The sequence below is a fragment of the Mirounga leonina genome, unplaced genomic scaffold (assembly GCF_011800145.1).
Source record: "Mirounga leonina isolate KUSES-001 unplaced genomic scaffold, KU_Mleo_1.0 Mir_170, whole genome shotgun sequence".
Classification (NCBI taxonomy): domain Eukaryota; kingdom Metazoa; phylum Chordata; class Mammalia; order Carnivora; family Phocidae; genus Mirounga; species Mirounga leonina.
In genome coordinates, this window is record NW_023270433.1 from 40,859,716 (window position 1) to 40,881,961 (window position 22,246).

General features: G+C 36.4%; 1 pseudogene; it reads left to right on the forward strand.

Annotated features, from left to right (window-relative positions):
• Positions 1 to 2,164: 2,164 nt before the first annotated feature.
• LOC118018158 overlaps positions 2,165 to 22,246 on the forward strand; it is a 47,004-nt pseudogene continuing 26,922 nt past the window's right edge.

Below are 22,246 nucleotides of genomic sequence, written 5' to 3' on the forward strand. Positions count from 1 at the left end.
CTATTTGGAGTCTATGTTCCTTCTCAAAGGTTCCCGTTTGCCATGGGAGTGCTTTTTAGCATAAAAATTCCAATTGCCGTGTCTTAAATATGCTGCAAAAAGTAATGTGTGCTTTGCTTTGACTGAAAAGACAGGCATACAAGTTGCAAAAGGCTAGAACCATGTGGCTTGTCCTATACATGTCACAGTCTGTGTCGGTGTGCTGTGGAGTAAGATGCGGTGTGCCAAGATTTTGACAGCCTCCACCCTCAGAGTGTCTGGGGAGAGGGTGCAGTGGCCAAAGCCCCAAGGCTGGTTGCCTCTGGCCACAAGCATCGGTGTCTCTTTATCTCCCAGTTCCTATGTTATGCTGGTACCTGACAGTTGGGAAACATTCACATAGTGAAACTCTGCCAACAGAAGATGAATTTGGTAGATTCTTTATACATAATAAGTGTATGCACACATACATGCACGCATATATTTGTGTTTTTGTTCTTATTTATATTTTTTAGGTGAGGAATGATCTAAGGAATGGATAGCATTGGGTTAAGGGTACCAAAGATTTGGAGGATGTAATCATTCTACTGTACTGTCAGGAAGAGGACAATTGGTTTTCTTTTAATTTGTTACAACGTGATGATATATGAAAACCAAAACCAAACAACGTAACAATTTAGAGAATAATTATAAACTATCCGTCAGAAGAATTTAACTGCCTCGTTCATGGGTTAGTTATTATTATTGGACTTAATATGTAAATAATAGTATGTTTCAGATTTTCATTAGGCTCATAGGATTCTCTGGACCATATGCGGTGTTTACTAAATGCTCCTTACGTGAATGTCTACCTTATGAAAATGCATTGGCCATTTCTTAGAGCAATGAGACAAATGGGCAATGTGGAGGGTATGGCTTTAAGTTATTTTTTTTTAAGATTTATTTATTTATCTGACACACACACACACACAGAGGGTTTTAAGTTTTACTAATTTAAATCTTATGTCAAGATAATTAGCATGGAATAATGCTGTCCTGCCTCATAAAAGATCTGGAGCAACAGTAGAGGTAGAATCATAAGTTGAATGGATTATATATTGTGGTTTTTACAAAGTATCATCTGGACAGGATTTATGAAAAGTTTCCTTGCCTTCACAGAGAAACCAGTCTTCCCATCTTTATGTTTGAGAATTATTAATTACTGTCATCATTCTAATGGAATTTCGCAGGTATCATTTTGTGCTTTAGATATAATCCAGGATACTGCTCACTCTGTCTTGCCTTGTGTTCAGGCATTTCACATCTGCGTTTCCATTATTGTGAAGGCCTCTGTTTAGAGTACATGTTTCTACATCTTGGCCTCATTTTATTTAAATACTCTGCTGTGGTTGATTAACCACTAGCTCTATAAGCAGTAAAAAAGAAAGAAATAAATAACTTCATACAGAATTATTGTCAGTAGAAGGTGACACAGGCTGAAGTAATAATAAAAGTTAAATGGAGAATATATCAAGTTAATGTATGGCATAATCCCAAACTCCATGGAAAGATTGGTTTATTGTGACGTTAGTGGAAGCAAGCAGAGCCTTGAAAGGCTAGTTATTTTTGAATTCCTGAAGGGCAAAGTAACCTTTACATAAATGCAGCCTACTGAGAGTCTTAAGATGCAATTTTAGTATGTCTGTATAATTTTCTTTCTAATGATGTTATAACATTCTACAGTCTTTATAGTAAGTACATCCAAGTACAAATTCAGCAATAAAATATGTCATTTTCTGCAATAAGGAGCTAGTAGGAAATAAAGTATGTTGCAAAGCATTATGTCCATGTCCAGAGACAGGAAGCAATTCTGAGTCATTGACACTGGATCATGTCAGTCACTCACAAAAAAACTCACCGAACATTAGAACTGGCAGTATACCAGTTAAACCTGAAAAAGACAGTGATACGTAAATAAAAGAATATATTATTTTACTCACTGGGGAGTAAACATAAGGGAACTGTTATCTTACTAGAGCAGCCACAACAAGTTATTATGGGAAATGAGAGGTGTTGGGACCCATCTGCTAATATTCTGGGTGTGACAGACTGCAGGGCAACAGAGCATTTCGGTAATAGATCTCCGCCTCCCGTTTTGGAGTGGGATGCAAAGACCGAAGGCACATGGTGTTCGCAGGCTTTGCGCATGCGTAATGGCGGCGGCGGCAGACGCATGCGCCGTCTCGGAAGCAAACCTGTGCCGCGCTGCCTTTTCTTCGTTTCGGGAGTTCTCGTGAGACAAGCCTGAAGATATTCCAGGTCGAGCCTCGCTCGGTTGAGTCACCACCTTCTGCGGTTGTGAACCAGAAACTGTGTGTTCCCGGTGCATTCAGTGATTCGCTCATACTGAAACTCACGAAGACCTGCTCCATAAATCAGAAATGCTAATTCGTGAATCAGAATTCTTTCCAATGATTAGAATGCGTATAAACCCCGCCAAGAGCCAGCTGCTCTCTGCTAGTAACAAGCTGCGTAGGAAACTGAATTGCCCATGAGCCAGTTACTTTGAAGGTATAAAACAAGGTATAGGAATAGTTTAAAGCCTAAATTTCGTAATGCATTATTCCCAGTTCACAATGGAGAACTGGACTCATCACCGCCCCTAAAGCCTGTGTCTTGTCCCTTGAACAGTACTGAACGCTGGACAAGAGGGCTCTCCTGGCTATCATGGATCAGTTTTTCTACCGGGTCCTTTCTCTTTGCATATATCACGTTTGGATAGGTTAGTATCAAAATAAGAGGATGCTTTTAGTGGTCCAGAATTCACTGTTTTCTTACACTTTCTCAATTAGCACAATCTCTAAGTTCTTGAAGTTTTTATTGCTCAGATCTCAACTTACATAGTACATAAGACACCAGATTCACCCACCTCACTCACCTCACACAGTGGTATCTGTGCCATAGAATGACTGTTCCAACATCTTTGCTTGAAAAAAAAAAAAAAAAAAAGGCGATTACAGCCAATAAATATCAGAAAAAACAGAGTTCTGGACATACTGATGGAAGGACAGACATTTCCCTGGGCCTCTCACTTTGAGAAAAGTATGTTAGCATGGAGTTTCCCTGGGAGTCCGTGGAGATTTTCCTGACAAAAAATAAAAACGCTAATAGCTACCATTCATGAGGGACCTGCCATGGGCCAGTGAATAGTACTAGGGAATTTGCCTATAGTTTCTAATTCGATCTTGACAACAATGGAATGTTACAGACATTATTAAATCCATTTAAAAATTAAAAAATTAAAGTTCAGATAAATTAAGGTAAATAGTTAAGGTTATTGAATTCTCTAAGTTCAGAGATCCAGTAGTTAACTCAGGTCTGTCTAGCTTTAAAATCTGATATTCTAACTGATCTGCGCACTACCTGCAACATAGTTACTAACCAGGCTTGGAACACGGCTTCATACTGCACTCTTGAAATTACCTTGAATCTGCCTTTTTTTATCCACTCTGTGCCACACTCTTAACTGAGAACTTGATTATGGTCTTATATTAAGCATTATTTTCACTAGATGAGGCTACCTAGGTCTTATGAAATACTCATAGTGCTTAGTATGTTTTCCTCCATACCAATTACCATTGATTATTTTGTATAGGCAACTAATATCCTCACATTATCTGTCTAGATGATTGCCTTCTAAGAAGCCTTTGGTCTCTAATGATAGACTATATACCATGATCTTACTGACCTTGAACTATTTGATAACTATGATGTCAGTCACAGTGAAATAACTGGGCCCCTTCCCTCCTATCAAGCGGCTACTATTAGTAGGTCCAGATATTGTACTGGCAGAAAGAAACAATTGAAAAATTAGACTTTATTTTCGTTTAGAGATTTTTTTTTTTTTTACATGCTGTGGGCTTGACTGTGGGATAAAGGCATTTCACAACTTTTCCTTTATTCTAATTTAAATTACGAATTATGGTTATATAAATGACCTACTCACAGTCTATAATGATTGATCACTGTGGGCTCTCATAAATAAGCGAGATGCTGAGTTGTGTCCAATTCTCACTGCAGTGACTCAAATGCAATCCTTTTTTCTCCCATCAACCAACCACAGCTGGAAAACACTAAATTGAAAAATGGGATATAAACCTAGAAGCTAGGTTTTGGAACTTCCAATAAGGGAATATAAGTGGGTTATATGTTGGCAAGATTGGTACCCAGGGTTTCTTATTTATATAAATTTATTTATATAAATTAAGTTCATTACTAAACTTAACTTTAATATGTGTTATAAATGTATGCTACATTAAACTGACCTCTAATTTAAAATCTTCCCTTGAATTTAAACAAATGCCCATTCTTTTATAACATACAGCAATGACTCCTCCTTTTTAAAGATTAGGGAGCCTTTTGAAATGTTGAATATTTCCTCTCGAGATCAGTGATCTTTCATTAATTAATTCATTGTATGCATTTGTATTGGTAAGTATAATTTCTAGTAGTTTTTGTTTGGGAAAGCACATCAGGACACAAAATCTGCCATTAATTCAACAATGCTTTAAATGGTTTTATTCTGCTGGTAACACCAACTATTTTATATATTGTTGAAAGGTAATAAGCCACATATCTGCCAAAAAGATAATTTTTTTTCTATACCAGTATAATAAACATATGGAGTCACAGGCCTTTTATCATATCTCTTTGCCCCAACTCTCTCTTCTTTAATCATGTCTAGGATTCCCATTATGCAGTGAGTTTGTGGTCTTGGAATTACAGTAAGTAGTATATCCTATGTTGTGAGAATATAGGAGAAATCACTCAAGACCGGTCCATGCAAACAATAAATGTTACCTGACTTGATCACTGCAAAAAACTCTTGCACAAAGGACCTTAAAAAGTAATTAGAATGCTTGTTTCAAATTCAGTTTTGTTTGTTTTTGTCCTTATTATCATATGACAATATTGCTGTCCTTGATCCTAGAAACATGTGATCAGATCCAGCAGGGTTGAATTTAGAAAATATTTAAAGGTGATGGTGAATACGACTTATTAGGTGGAATAAAACATGCCCAGCACAATTCTATAAATTCAGGTCTTCCCAACACTATAGCAAAAATATTTTTAGTAGAATATATGTTACTGAAATTTGGGGTTTCCTAAGGATACGTTTTTCACTGTTGTAAAAGAGAAGCATTTTTCTCATTTTTATAATGAACTTTACAGTATATTGAAGACATTTAATATGTGTTCATATGTCTGAATAAGTGTGTTTATATATTAAAACTTGTTTAAATGTAAAGAAAAGAGATCTACTCCAGCTAGCTCAAGAAAACGGGAGTTATTGTAAAAACACAAGGAGAACATATGGGAGAAAAGATTTCACAGGAACTATTAAGTTCTAAACCTGCCAGGAATGGAGACCACAGGGTCATTCTAGGATTGAGAGCAGCTCTCAAGATCGCCACAGCCCAGTTAGAAAACATTCATCTTTTCTCTTGTGCTTCACTATTAATATAATGCTACTAAAAAGAGCATTTGCTTCCTTTCTCTCTGCTACTGACTTTGACTAACCCATGCCCATGATTTTGACTCCCTGTGAAATTTCTTACCCCAATTTATGGTATCATTTTTCACCCGCACCAACACTGAAAAAGTTCTGTTATATTGCCTATTTCAGATACATGTGAAATCACATCAGATTGTCTTATTTAGATTTTCCTACTAAGTGCAAGTCTTTTAGGCAAGAAGCAAAGGTTAACTACTCATTCATGTATTGGATCACCTTGAGTTAGAGACCCTCCCCCTAAACAATCAGCTATAGCCCAACAGGAAATTGGGGCATGTGATGATTTCTTTCCATGGTGACTTTCTTGAGGCCAGTTTTCTTTAGAAAATGATGTGAGTGATACATATCTGTAATACCTCTAATTTAATATAATTTCGGTGCAAAGAAGGTGTCAGAAGATACTTCTATAAAGCCTCTGAAATCTCTTTGAAAAATAATAATCTAAATAGGATTGTGTTAAAGACAATATTTTGGTGCCTTTTTTTTTGTGGTTCTGTTACTTTTATCCCTATGGAATAGCATGCTTTTGTTGTCAGAATATTTTCTGTTTTAACTTATATCATCTTGAACCCAAACTAAGCCTCATTCAGCCAAGGTTTATGCATTTCAAAATATGAGTTACAGATCTTGAGGGATTCTTTCTTACTTCTATTTCCATGTTCCTATTTCCCCATCTCCTGCTCCTCCTTTCAAAATACGGGATCTAAGATGGTGTTTTCCCTCTACATCTATGTGGTTCTCAATACTCTCTGCATTTTTTCACTCTAGTTCCTTTAATTTCACTCTGGCCTCTCTTAGATTAATTGCCTTGATGTGCATCCTGATGCTACTCATCATGGACAGTTATCAAATGCCATCTTTTTCCAGGACAACTTTCCAAACTCACAATGAGAGTAGAACTCTCTGTCCTTTGTGCTTTTTTTTTTTTTTTTTTTACCAAATCACCCTCCTAATTTTAATCATTATATTTTTTCATTTTATTAGAGTTGATCTATTAGAAACACTCTTTTGGTTATAAATGGCAGACAGTCCAACAGATGTAGAATAACAACAGCAAAATTTATGCAATTGTTATATAACTGGAAAGTTCAGTGGTGGATTAATCCAGGTTCTCAAAAGTGGCACCAAGAAGCTATTTCTTAGTGTGTCTCGTTTTAGTTTTCTAGTGCTGGTTCCCTCCTGAGGCACCCTTTTCCCTCAGCACCTCCAGGCTTATATCCACATGTTCTAATTTCTCTTTTCGAACAGTTTCAACCATAATCCCAGAATTAATATCTCTTCTTAGCTTGTCTTATATTACATATCAAAAAATATTATTGGGGTGAAGAGATGGATAACAGTGATTTACACAAGCTACCTGTTTGTCCCTTAAATCAAGAAGGAAGGATTAGTCTCACCAACAACACTACTTTGTTTTGTTTTTGTTTTTAAGCTTTTTTTTATTGCTCATTACAACACATACCCTTCCACAATGTCCATCACCCAGTTACGCCACCCCCCACCCCTCTCCCTTCCAGCAACGCTCAGTTTGTTTCCTAAGATTAACAGTCTCTTATGGTTTGTCTCCCACCAACACTACTTTGACTGAGAGTAGAGAAAGGATGGTTCCAAAAGGAAAATCAACATTCTGTTCTTAGAAGAAGAGAACGAAGAGGAAAGGATATTTGTCTATAATAGATACAACAGGAATTGTGCTGCATGTTTTAAGCTTTCCGTAGCATCAATCATGCAACCAAAGAAGGAGTTTAGATGCTCATTAAATAGATATGGAACATTTGCTCAAACAAAAGTAGTTTCATGGGGAGAGGGTTGGATTTTGTTGTTGTTTGAGCATTTGCTTTTATTAAGAGAAGGAGCCCTACAATCACCATTCCCCCTCTTGTTTAACTGTGCATCCCTCTTTTTCTTATCCAGAGCCCTTAGTCTCTCCTTATCAAAACATGCTCTAAGAAAAGGCAGGAATTTAATTGCACTAAAGTATGATAACATAATAGCAGCTTAAAGTACTTCCTCTCTCTGGAGTGCATGCCTTTTACAAAAAATAAATCAAAATTTTGAGGTAAAAAAAATTCAACCACTTACTTATTCAAGAAATATTCATTGAGCACCAGTGTGTTGTTGGCTTTGGGGATATCTGTTTTCCTGGCACTAAACTCAAGAGAAATTACATCCTTGCTAATATATTAGGCTAAGTCAATAAGAGAAAAGTATATTCTTAGCTTATTATTGGAAGGAGTTTTACAGCCTTGTGGTTCATGTGAAGATCTCAGTCCTATTTATGCGGCAGAAGGAATGGGGCAAGACTGTTACTAACAGCCCAGTCTTTCCAAATGGATAGTTTTCTTTTTAAAATATACATATTACAGGAAAAACATGTAAATCTATAAGTGCAATTTTAAAGCTGTTGCCTCAAAATCATGTCATACCTAAATTAATGTCTTTTCTATGCAATATCTCTTCCTAGAATGTGGAGATTTATCATTTGGGTTTGTTTTATGTAGATTTGTTAGCATATCACATGTAGCTCGGCCCTATGATGTTTGCATCTCAGTTTCAACATTCATGCCTAGAAGCAGTGTTTTCTTGAATAAAGATGGCTTCTCTCGCCCTTTTTGAAGCCCCTTTTTCTGCTCATTCAGTGGGTGTCCTCTTTATTTGTCCTCAAGTCTGGATAGAGCAAGACTAAACAGGCGGAACTGGGCAACCCTCTCTCTGACTACACAAGCCAATTGTTGGAGTCTCTGCACACAAGATGTGCATCTGTGTGTGCTGTTGGTCAGGACCTTTCCTTCCCACCTTATATTTTTTGCTCTCTCCCACCTAACATATTCCATTCTCTCCCCATTGTAAATTCTTAATACTTTCTTAAATTTGCTGTGTAATTAAATAAGTCAACACATTGTATGTGTTTTGTCGTTTATCTTCTTGTCTGATTCATTTTCATTGATCCTTTAAGACACCATTCACTGATTGCTTTCTGTGACACCTTCCTATCTGTGAATATAGCCATGTCCTTTCCTCTCTCCTGCAAAACTGTGTGTGTCGACCTCTCTTTGCCACTCTGTGCTCTGATTGGACTACATGTCTGTTTACTAAACCTGTGATCTCTAGAGGTGCAGGGGCTCCATCTTATTACGTCTTCATCTTTAACAATTAGAAGAAAAATGCCTGACAGATAGTAGATATTTAACATGTTTGTTGAACGGATTAATCCCTAGGACCAAAATGTTCTATTTCATGAGGTACCTCCAGTTCATATTAATAGTTCCCTAGAGAAATGTCTCAGGAAGGATCATGAAACAGTCTTAATGAAACCCCAAATTCTGTTGTCTTCCACCAGTAAGGTTGCTGTGAGTGTAAGGTGGGTTTTGAGAAGATGACAAGATATGTGCTTCTGTTTGCCATTCTTACCTAAGGACTACTTAAAAAAAAAAGTATCAGTTTTTTCCCTTCCTGTTAAAGTTTCAAGCACTTCCTCCGATAATGTGTTCCTTATTTCTGAAGAACAGAATATAGCAATCATCAGTGTCTTGTGATTTTATACATATACATAAAATCATAAAACCATATATAGATTATATATAGAGATAATATTAGGATGATACAGATAGATTATATATATGTGTGTGTGTGTGTGTGTATTATATATATATATAATCTTCATCATATTTTCTTCTAGCTGTGATGTTATGGTGTTCTGGAGGGCTGTTTGGTACACCAGTGTATCTCCATGTTCAAGAACTGTTCCAGGGCGCCTGGGTGGCTCAGATGGTTAAGCGTCTGCCTTCGGCTCAGGTCATGATCTCAGGGTCCTGGGATCGAGTCCCGCATCGGGCTCCCTGCTCCTTGGGAGCCTGCTTCTCCCTCTGCCTCTCTCTCTCTCTCTCTGTCTGTCTGTCATGAATAAAAAAAAAGAACTGTTCCAGCATATTGTGGTAGTTGATAGTTACTCAGTGAATGTTTGCTGGATTTAGAATCAGCTTAAAATAAGGGCAAGAAGAGAATAAAGGTCTCATGGTAGAAAGAGGAGTCCTAGAGAGCTAGTATGTATATATGTACAAGGGGAGCAGTAGATACAAAAGTCATGAGTTATGACTAAGAATAATTGCAAAGAGTGCATAAAGATTCTTTATGTAATTTTATTTGGATCTCAGTTTTCTTACTAGTAAACTGCTACTACCCCAATCCAAAAATTAGATAGTCCTTGTCTCAGTAGTTTCATATTTTTAGTCTCATTGCTTAACCCATCAAAATAAAAATGTGCACTCCACAGCAAAAGAAAAGAGAGGCACATAATAGGTATTGAATAAATTACAACTGTTTGTGTATTCATTCCCATTTACTGTTTAGTAACATTACTCTGATAGTCTGCTTCAGTTGTTAATGGATTAAAGTTAGAATGCTATGGATTTCTGCCTAAACCCTTGTCCGAAGGGTCCCATTTCCCATATTATGGAGCATCCTTTATGGCATAATGAAATAGAGTTTTAAACTGACCTTGGGTACCTGGGTGGCTCAGTTGCTTAAGCCTCCAACTCTTGGTTTCGGCTCCTGGGCCATGGGTCAAGCCCCGCATCAGGCTCCCCATTCAGTGTGGAATCTGCTTAAGATTCTCTCCCTCTGCTCCTCCCCCACCCCCTCTGTCTGTCTAAATAAATAAATAATAAACTGACTTTATTATAGCCATAATATGAAATGTAAGCGCATCTATTCTGAATGTTTTATAATGTCTATGTGCTTTGTTTTGTTTTGTTTTCCCATGTTTTTCTGGCAAATCTGAATGTTTTCTGCAATTAAAACATTTTATATATAGTATTATATGTTATATTTTATAGTATAAATATATATTATAAAATTAATGTATAGGGGCGCCTGGGTGGCTCAGTCGGTTAAGCAGCTGCCTTTGGCTCGGGTCATGATCCCAGGGTCCTGGGATCGAGCCCCACGTCCAGCTCCCTGCTCCATGGAGAGCCTGCTTCTCCCTCTCTCTCTGCCTGCCTCTCTGCCTACTTGTGCTTTCTCTCTCTGTGTCAAATAAATAAAATCTTTAAAAATAAATAAATAAATAAAAATAAAAGTAATGTATAAAATTTATAAAGTATTATTATAGAATATTATATATAATAGGTTTCTATACAATCAACTCTAGTTTAAGAAGCACTGTTAAGACAGTAACTAAGAAATATACCTAGTGTTGTGGGATATACTGAAGGTGATTACCCGCATGAAGGCAAAGAATCAAATGGTTATGTGATGATAAGAAAACAAACACATGAGCACATGAATACACACACACGCACAAACACACACACACGCATGATTAAAGCTTAGTAATGTGATAATAACCATTTATTTAGAGGAGTGCCAATATCCATGTGTTGGTCTTTACCAGGTATTTTTAATTTCTTAATTGTATCAGTAGAAATAATGATTTAATGGTTTCAAGTAATTAGCTATGTCATTAGGAGATTATGAGGCCTTTGTATACCATTCGCAATTTGGGACTGTGACTTCTACTTTATTGTGCTTCTTTCTTTCTACCTTCTTATCTGACTTTTCCAGACACCAGAGGTGAATTGTGCTCTTTCTGTCATTCAGAAAGTGTACAATGATTGTGGAATTGTGGATGTTAATATATTCTATCATATAATCATGCATTATTCATTGATCCATGCATTTATTTATTAATTGTAATAGTGGGCTGAGCTAATGGCAGATACCCACAAGAAATTAGAGGACAGAGGGAGGGAAAAGCCAGGATATTTGCCCCTCGACTTCTCCCCAGCCTGAGGTGGCATCTCAAGCAGCAATTGTATTTCTTCCTCACAAAGAAGATGAGGTAAAAATATGAGTCAGTCTGGTGCCGACTGTGAAAACAGTTTGGTATAATTTAATATTTTTCTCACTTACCAAAGTATTATATAAAATGGTTATATGCTTTTTAGAATGGTAACATGCATTGATAATTAGCTCTTAACCACCTGAAACTGGATCTAACTCCCAGAAATGCTCAGGAGAAACAGGCAGGAAAAGCCAGCTTGAAACCATATGGCTACAGAATTGCCAAACTTGGTAAGAGTTCCAACAAGCCTGTCAATTCTAGTGTCTCCATAATTCCTAGCTACAGCTGAGGATCAAGATCTAAGGACTAAATGCAGTACATGCATAATTGCATCTTTGAGATGTGAATAAGAAATGAGCCAGCTCTCTGCAGGTGGTACACTGGAAACTTCACTGAACATGATAGACCCTGGAATTTTGAAGTGAGAAAATGAAGAGCTCTAAGGTCATGAAGGTGGCTTACCCATCTTTAGGAAGCCACATTGTTTTTCCATTCTAGCTCTGCAGGCTGGCCAGAAGCCTAGCCTTTGCCAATCACTTTGCCCTTGCCACCGAGGGTAAACTCTTCAGAGAATAGCCAGAGCACTCTCATGAAGGAGAAAAGTAAGTAGTGTTCTTAAGATGCTGCCACAGGAATAAAGTTAGCAAGAAATAACTCTCCCCTGGGATGTGCAGTAAGCAGTTCAAATAATATACTCAACCACAGGGAATGAAAGGAATCAGTATTCTGTCCCCTACTTTCCTGCTTTCAGAGCCTACTATTTCTTTTTGGACGAACAGGTGAGAGAAGAAGAACATCATGGGGTTTTCTTTCTTTCTTAAGCACAATCTCTTTTCTTCAGTTAAATTTAGCATTGATTCTGGGAGGATCAGTAATGCATCTTTTTAACTTTTTATTTTGAAATAATTATTGATCCTCAGACTGTTGCAAAATAAAGCAGAGAGGTGTCTTATACCTTTCACCCAGCTTTCCCCAATGGTCCTATCTTTTCTAACAGTAATATAGTATCAAAACCAGCCATGCATTCTAAAGAGGTGAATATTTTATACTATCCATGAAAGGTTGCTTTTTTTTTTCCTTTATGTGCACCAAAATCTTATGAATACAGGCTGTTTTGGTTCTGAGGGTTACTAAAAGTGGCCTGTACATTGTCAGAATTTGTAGATCTAAACATGATATTTTAAAGTGCATTTTTGGTGATTACAGACATTTAATTAACAATATCTTTCAAGGTGCCTGGGTGGCTCAGTTGGTTTACGCATCTGCCTTCGGCTCAGGTCATGATCCTAGGGTCCTAGGTTGGAGTCCCACATCGGGCTCCCTGCTCAGTGGGGAGTCTGCTTCTCCCTCTACCCCTCCCCCCTGCTCGTGCTCTGTCTCTCTCTCACTGCCTCTCTGTCTCTCAAATAAATAAATAAAATCTTTAAAAACAAACAAAAAAACCCTAAAAACTAATATCTTTCAAATATCTTTGCAAGCTTCATCTGTGTAAGTAAGTAACCATTGTTTAGTGGTTCAGGATTAATTGTGAGTGCATTAGAAGCCTCACCATATATAAGAGAAGAACGGAAAAATCTGGTTAATGGTTTGATAGATACTGGTTGTATTTACAGGTTTTCCTGGTTCAGGAGCTTTACTTGTATTGTGTCTGTCATTTCCATAAATATAGCAAATGTAGGGCCTTGTATACAAAAAGTTATGAACAAAAACTTGACAATGACAAACAAATTATTCTCAGACTGAACAATTTATTGAGTGTGCCTGCCAAGTGAGAACTAATTTGTTAGGACTACTTAGAAGAATTAATAATAGAAAACAAGATGAACCAATCAGAATAGAGTTAAAACATACAATTTAAATTTGAAAAACTTGCTGAGGCATTCATTTGAATACTGAAGTCAGAAAGCTTTCTAAGTTAGAAGAAAATGTCTTCCAATTTCCTTTCTCTGTTTATTTGTTCACACCATTCTCTCCATCTGATATACTTTCTCTCATGTGTTCCACTAGTTAACTTACTATGTTCTTTGTAAAAGGCTTGTTTCAAATGCAAATTCACCAGCAGGGAGTTTTCATATTTTTATTTCTTTTTCTTGAGCCCATGTATATAGTTTTCTCACATTTTTCTTTAAGTTATAGTTAGTTTTATATTTCAACCTACTGTTGCCATCTGCCAAATTGGAAGCATCCTGAGGACAAAATCTGCATTTTATTTATTTTTATGTTCCAACTCAACAAACTACATTTCTTAGATTTGTGCATTAGATTTAATTTCTCCTTTTTTTTTATTAGGTGTTTGGCTATCAATAGAAATAATATTAAAAGGACCGAATGTGGACTCTAACATGGAGTAACCCATGCATACCACCAAGAGAACTCACCTCCTTTCCCTTAAAGCAGAAAAACATTTAACTATGCAAAGATTAAGTTTTTGGTGTGAAGGAAAGGGCAGGAAAGAAGAGGGAAGAGGAAAGGAAATTGTTTTACTCCAGTGATGAAAGCAGATTTAACAAAGGATATTGTCAAGTACCTCAGCACCATTTATCATTCATTTTCTGTAGACTGGAAACTCTCAAGAGGCTCCCATTGATTTTCAAGATGGCTGCAGAATTGATAGGGATTTGAGCAGACGCTGGGTATCACCCACCAGGTGACAGCTTGCCTATCAGTTCCATGATATCAGAAGTGCTACCCATACTCCCAACCCAAATACGCACACAATGGCCTCTTACAGTATCATACAAGTTTAGTTTTGGGATTGCTTAAAAGGTTCTCTTAACAGTAAGATAGAGTATATGTAAAACATTAGTATAATGCCTGCCACATAGTCAATGTTCGATAAATGCTACTTACTGTATAAAATAAGGTAATGGACCTATGCTTTTATGAGTGGTAAATCTATTCAGGCTCTGGAAATCTGCAAAGGTTTACCCACTAACCTGATGAGCTAGTTAAGGATCTACATACACTAGCACCTTTGGAAAGGGGCATTAGCTGATACCACACTTCCAGCTATTAGTATAAAATCACCACATTACTGCTGGCTCATCGTTGCTGAGGAAGCTAATTGCAGCAACTAATTTTATTGAGACAAACTTCATTGTGCAGAAATAAAATATTGAGCAGAGTTTATGAAGGCAGAAATCAGAAGACAGGGTACCAAGGGGATAAGGTAGAGAACATTAAACCCTGATACATTCATTTGTCTTACCTCTGTCGTTAAACACCAATCACATTCCAAACCAGCGCATGTGTTTTGCACCCTTCCCTCCACCCTCCCCCAACAACAACAAAAAAAAACCTCACCCTTGGAGGATCAGCTACTCTACAGAACAGGAAATATGAGTTTGCAAAGTATAAGGTACTAAGAAGTCATCTCTGTAAATCAGCACTCTATAGGGCACTGAACTGAAATACATACCGCCAATGTTTTTTCTCTACAAGTAGCATTTTTTTTTTACCATTATGTGAATTTATTGCCTGCAAACTATGCCACAGCCTCAGAAACTGAACTCCCATATTTATCCATAGAAGAACATGGTGATAATCTCAGCCCTGTCTTCAAAGATATATTATATGCAGCTTTCTACAAAAGGAAGGAAATGTATTACTTTTTCTATGCTAGTTAAGCTTGGATCTTCCTGGTCTATAAAATGTCAGTAGCTATGAATTGTACTGAAACCTGATGCATGGTTTGGAGATGATTCCTCTGTACACTGGGGATTTGGCTCCGGAGACAACATTCTTTTTCTGCTTGGGTGCCCAGCTTGCACTTTCCATAACTCCACAAATAAAAGCTCATACTGCAACCATGAAGAATGACATTATTGAGATGGGAGCAAAAAGCAGGCAAGAATTATTTTAACCACACTAGTAAGTATGACTAAAAAACTTTTTTTTAAATCTATCATAGTTGTATAAAATTTAAAAACACATCTCTCCAAGGTCAAAATTTCTAGTGCCTAACAACAATAGGAGGAATAAAATGTATGGTGTTTTACCTCAAGAGTAGCTTACAATGCCATCATTTTGGGTCAAGATGCAGAATGATCAATAGTTTTTGGGTGTGTGTGTTTTTCATTATAAAATTGTTTTACGTACCTGATAGACAATTTTGAAAAAATGAGACATATATAAAAATATAATTAGGAACTCCCAATTCTTGTCACATTAATGTAATTGGAATTAGACTTGCCTACCCTACCTTAACTCACAAAAAAAAATGGGCAAAATATATGAAACATTTAATTGTAGGCATTAGGCAGTAGGCAGCACAAGGCTGTGATTCAGAAGAGAATGAAAACAAACAAAATGAGACCTAAAAGCATCCTGGATTTTTGCCTGGAGGCATTTTCCAGTTTATAATGCAGGGAGGGAGAACATAAGGGAAGCACTGATCATTTGAGAAGACTGAGATTAAAATATAGGGAGATAAGGCAGATGGAATTTGCAGAGGGAGAGATAAGTACAGAAAGAGTTCCAAAAATCTACATAAGGGTTCCACTGAGTCTGTTGCTGGAGACTCAACTATGCTTATGTCTGGCGAAACTCTGCAAGGCAAAGATCCATTGGAGAGCTGTTAGGTGAATGATCCCTGAGTTTGCTCAGGACTGGGAGGTATCAGAACTCTGTCTAGTCAGAGTAGGGAGACCTTCACAACCACCCAGAACATTCTGTAGAGACTATAGAAGAGTCTTACCTTAGTAGAAGGGCCAAACTGTAACTACGATAAAGGCTACTGTACTTGAAAGCCTTGAAAAGAGAAAGTTAATCCAAAAGTTACTTAACTGTCTGCCAAAACAAAGTTCAATATTTTTCTAAAGGAAGACAAGAAAACTCAGAATTCAAAAACTACTAGAAATGAAATAAGAGAATGTGACCTATAATCAGGAGAAAAATCATCAGCCAATAGAAACAGACTCATAAATGAAAGAAATGATGGGATTAGTAAACACAAGGACTCTAGAACAACTACTATAAATATACTCAAGACTTAAAAAACAAAACCAGAAAATAATGAGACAAATGGAAGACATTAAAAAAAAAAGAAGAAAGAAAGAACCAAAGAACTTCTAGAAGAGAAGAATGCAATATTTTAAGTGAAAAATAGTTTATTGGGTGGAATTCAAATCAAAGAATATATTACAGAAAAGAAAGATCAATGAACTTGAATAAATGCCATTAGAAACTACCTAAGTTGGGGCACAGAAAGAAAAAAAAAATACAGGGCGCCTGGGTGGCTCAGTTAAGCGTCTGCCTTCGGCTCAGGTGATGATCCCAGGATCCTGGGATCGAGCCCCACATCCAGCTCCCTGCTCAGCAGGAAGCCTGCTTTTCCCTCTCCCACTCCTTTTGCTTGTGTTCCCTCTCTCGCTGTGTCTCTCTCTGTGTCAAATAAATAAATAAAGTCTTAAAAAAAATACTGAAAAGACAGTGTGATAATGTCATGAGACCAATACACAAATGGTCATTGATTACTGACAAAAGTGCCAAAATATATCAATTTGAAGTAAAGTTTTTCAACCAATGATACTGGAACTAGATATCTATAGAAAATAATGAACCTCAAACTTTAGCTTGTACTATTTACAGAAATTAAAGTGGATTATGCCAGAAAACCATCATGACCTTGGAGTAGGTGAAGTTTTTTAGATAGGACATCCAAAGCATACATCATGAAAGAAACAAATTAAAACATCAGGCTTCCTCAAAATGAAAAACTTCTTCTCTTTATAATACTTTGTTAAGAAAATGAAAATGCAAGTCACAAATTGAAAAAAAAATACAATACTGATATCTTGTATTCAGAATATGTAAAGGACACTTACAACTCAACAATTTAAAAGAATATATGCAAAATATTTGAACAGACACTTCATGCAAAAAAGATAATAATGACTAGTAAGTATATGAAGGTACTCAATATCATTAGTCATCAGGGAAATGAGAATTGAAAATCTAATGAGATGCTGCTTCATAAAACTAAAATGGCTAAAATTTAAAAGCCTGACAATTCCAAATGTTGGTGTTTGTGAAGCAAACAAAATTCTCAAATGTTACCCCCACTTTGAAGACAGTTGGCGGTTTGTTTGTTTATATAGCCAAATACACACGGAAATAGAATTTTCCTTTTTGGTATTTATCCAAGAAAAAATGAAAACATATGTCCACATAAAAACTTGTACATAAATGTTCTTATCAGCCTCCTTCATAATTTTCAAAAACTGGAAACAACCTAAATGTTCATCAGTAGGTAAACGGATAAACAAGTTGTAGTATAACCACACAATAGAATACTACTCAGCAATAAAAAGGAAGAAACTACTAATATATGCAACAAAACTGATAAATCTCAGAAATGTTCAGTGAACGAAAGCCATGCAAAAAGCCCAGTGACATTGATACCTCCCAGAAATGTGATAGGTGAAAGAATCCATATATAAAAGAGTCTATACTATTTATATAAAATTCTAGAAAATATAAGACTGACTAATCTATAGTGACAGAAAACAAATCAGTGTTTCCTGGTGACATTTGAGGCTGGGGTTGTTGCAGCGGGGTAGGAAAGAACTTTTTGGAATCCTATATCTTGATTATGGTATGGTTGTTTGTCACAAGTCATTGAAAGATATACCTTAGATGCACTCTTATTTTATGTTCATTATAATTCAATAAATTTGAGTAAAATAATTAAACCACTCATTATTATATACCCAGTGGCAATCACCATTGGCACTTTATATATTCTCTTTCCAATTGGTATAAATACCTACATTTTTATGTAATTAAAAGTATTCCTGAAGTAGAATATTTTTGTTTTGAGCATTGTCTAATTTTCTGCATCTTTTAAATGCTAGTAATAGAGCTTGAACAGTCTTAAGAGTTCTTGACACATATATCCAAATGAATTTTTAGAAACTTATTGCAATTTACATTCCAGTAGGTCTTATATTTATAACAAAAATTACCTAGAATTGGCTATATATATCACTTATGTCTGTTCTCCCTGCTCAGTATTATCCCATCAAGAAAACTTTGTGGGGAGAGGAGATTAAGTCAAAGGACACAAGCTTTCAGTTATAAGAAAAGTAAGTTCTGAGCATCTAATGTACACCATGGTGACTGTGGTTAATAATACTGTATTTTATATTTGAAACTTGCTGAAAGTTGATGTTAAGCTTCCTCCCCACACACAGAAAAAGGGTGAGGTGATGGATGTGTTAATTATCTTAATATTGGTCATCATTCCACAGTGTATATGCATAGCAAATCATCACGTTGTGCACATTTTTTTTACGTTGTGCCCATTAAATAGATACTATTATATTTATCAATTATTCCTCAATAAAGTTGGTGGAGGGGGGAGAAAAAGAGAAAAGAAAACTTTGGTCCCTGCGTTAAAAGTTGATTGATGCTACGTTACAAACTGCAACCACTTCCTTAGGTCCTCTAGGAACTATGAGTTGTTGTGCACATCATTCTCAATATAAATTCCTGTGTCTTATGCGTTAGATCTGAGTGATGATATGCTCAAGAAGATCTGAAGCATAAAAATGCTTCAAATTGAAAGGAGGAAAGGGGATAATGGAACCTCAGTTGCTGAACAGGAGTAGCTGGGAAAACAGTGCTTTTTCAAATTATTGTTTGGACTATTATTTTAACTCTGCCTCTGATGAACACATTTTGACTAAAACTAGAGAAATGACCCAGTTTACTTTCCTCTATTTTCCAGCATTTGAGTCCTAGTCATCTACCTTGCAGCTTGAATCACCTGGGAAGAAAACAATGCAAAGAGAGCATTTACCTCACTTAGGAGAATGCTACACTTAGGGCTGTTGAAACTCTGCAAACTTTCTCAGTGGAAAGACCATTGCTGCAGCTGAGTCAAGCAATTTGCTCTTTGGGCATTGTAATAATGTGGTTATATGCCTGTACATGGACAGCTCTCTGAAGCAGAAACATGTTAAAGTTTTGAGAGTGAGTTTAATGGACCATAGCAATAATTCAAGTTCAGATTCCTCAGGATTCTAGGCAGTATTCTGTTTTCCAGTTTTCATTGCAGTTTGTAGAAACAAGTGCAGTTTTTTGTTCAAAAAACCAAACTACTAACAACACCTTGTTTTTTGTTTTGTTTTGCTTTTTAATGATTAGCCAGCTCCTAGAAGCCAGTTATTTATTTTATTATTCATTTTGGCTTTGTATCTTCAAATTAAGTGTCAAAGGTGTGTATTTGCAAATAGCACCAATAAAATGGATCTATGAGAAAATATCTAATAGATAGTATGACCACATCGGCACCTTCAGGGACAAGGTGAAGAAATAAATGAAAGCATAAGCAACAATAAAGTCAGCATAAGCTCACATATTAACTCAAGACAGAGGTCCAAACGTGGTTCCCAGGGCTATTCCTCAGTGACACACATGGAGAGAAAGTATTATGACTTGAACATCAGTCACATGCCAAACCATCATGCTAGGTGAATTACATTCAGTATCTTATTTTCCTTCTCAGTAAGTCTGTAAAGAAGTATTAGGAGGAAATTAAGGCTCTGTGTGCATAATGGTTGTCGGAGGCTGATTAGGAAGTGGTAGAAACCAGTGTGAATCTAGATCTCTGACTCCCCAACCTACCTCTTTATTTTCATGAATCTTCCCAATTTATCTTTTTTAGCTTCCTTCTGCTGCATAGGAAAGTCACATCTGGAAGTCTTTAGAATCTCAGGATTATAAAGAAAAGAAAGAATAAAGGTCTTTTACAAACATCGGCAATAGATTTGCTTAAAATGCAGAGTCATTCATTCACTGACCATTTATATAAAAGTGCTATGTTTTAATATTTTCCACTGAAAATAGAAAATCTGAACCTCTTACAGTTAGGAGAGATATTACTGCTTAACTAGAAGTCATTTGCAAGCCCCTATTACATTCCCTATTTTAAGAAAAACAACACCAATAGCTACTATCATTTATGAAGTCTCACTTTGCCCCAGGCACTGTGCTAAACACAGAAGATACCTAAGGGATATATTTTATGTGCCAGGTACAGAAAGTATAGAGGTGAATAAAACAGAAAAAAGTAATGTAGGGTGATATGATTTTGAGTAACTTGGTGTCTCCTTTAGAGTTGTCAAGGAAAAGATGACATTTAAGATGTGAGCTGAAAGACAAAAAGAAGAAGGATATTATAGATGGAGCCAATGTGACTGGATCATAATGGGTAAGGAAGAGAACGTTATAGGAGAAAACTGAAGATATAAAGTAGGGTTAGATCATAGAGGGCTTTGCAAGCTGCTTAAGGGATTTGAATATTCAGCTTGTGATGGGCTGTCATTAGGTTACAAGCAGGGGAGTAAATGACTTGATTTAAAGTTTAAAAAGAACACTGTGATGCCATGTGTGGAGTGAATTGTGTGAGGGGAAGTTAGGAAGTTCTTGCAATGAGTCAAGCTATCTGATGGTAGTTTGGGTCTAGAAGGTGATGGTAGAAAGGGAAGATGTATTTGGAGATGCTCATGATTTAATATATGATGAAGGGTAGAAAAATCAAGGATAACTCAGATTTTTGGCTTGATTACTGGGTGGGTGGCAGTGCCCACCTCTCTCTAATTGACATGGGGAAAACTAGAGGAACACCAGATTGGGAATGGGAGAAGAAGAGTTCTGTTTTAGCCCAGTCAATTTGGACATGGCTAACTTGCCCAAAGTCACTGAAATGGTTGCTGTAGGATTTAAGGCCAGTTTTATCTGATATCAAAATCTGAGTTCTTATGCTACTATATTAGATTGCCACTAACACCCATCTGGAAGCTTCATTAACTCAAAGATCATCCTGTTTACTTGGGAAAGGCTTTAACTTCAATACCTCAATTTCATCACTAGAGAAATCTTATTGAGTGTGTCGTACCATACCTTTTTTTTCCACTTGTGAAAGAACACATTGCAAGAAGCAATTGAAAGAATGTAAGAGGGAAAGGGGTGAATAGATTTTTGTCTCAGTCAACCTTAGTTAATATGAAATACAATGTCCTATTAAAATTACAGTCCTTGTCCTAATCAAAGTTTTATGTAAGGTTGTAATTATGGAAATGAAAAAAATATAAAGATGAAAACAGGGATGGGTTTGTCCTTACAGGGTCAAATAGAGGGAGGAACTTTATTGGTGAGAACATGTATGAGTAACTTCTGGATTATAAATGACTTCATGAATAATTATTAGAAATATACATTAGAATAAACTGGTGAGAAAAGGAGAAAAATATGAAGATACAGAGGCAGAGCCTTTGTATGCTATTATCATTTTGTATAAAATTCATATGCTTATTTGAACCTACCACTCTTATTTCTGTCTTTAGCAGAAATGTAAAAAGGACACTTTTACTATGTTATCAGTGAAATTCTGTAACTCTTTTTTAATTGCAAAGACTCACTTTTCACTTAATATTCGTGCCATAGCTAATACACTATTAAAACAAAAAGTAGGAGGTTCATAAATATCATGTTTCCAGACATAATGAATGAGAAGTGTCTCTTCTGTGGACAATTTTCACATTTTTAGAAAAAAATCTATATATGTCAAAAGTGGCCTAGTTTGTGTTCATAATTAAATGATGAAAGTAGTTTTTGGATCTGATTTTGAAAGAGGAAACTTTAAAAATATAAGAAGTTCAGGGTGCCTGGGTAGCTCAGATGGTTAAGCGTCTGTCTTCCGCTCAGGTCATGATCTCAGTGTCCTTCGATCAAGTCCCACATCGGGCTCCCTGCTCAGCGGGGAGCCTGCTTCTCCCTCTCCCTCTACTGTTCCCCCTGCTTGTGCTTTCTCACTCTGTCAAATAAATAAATAAATAAATAAATAAATAAATAAATAAATAAATAAA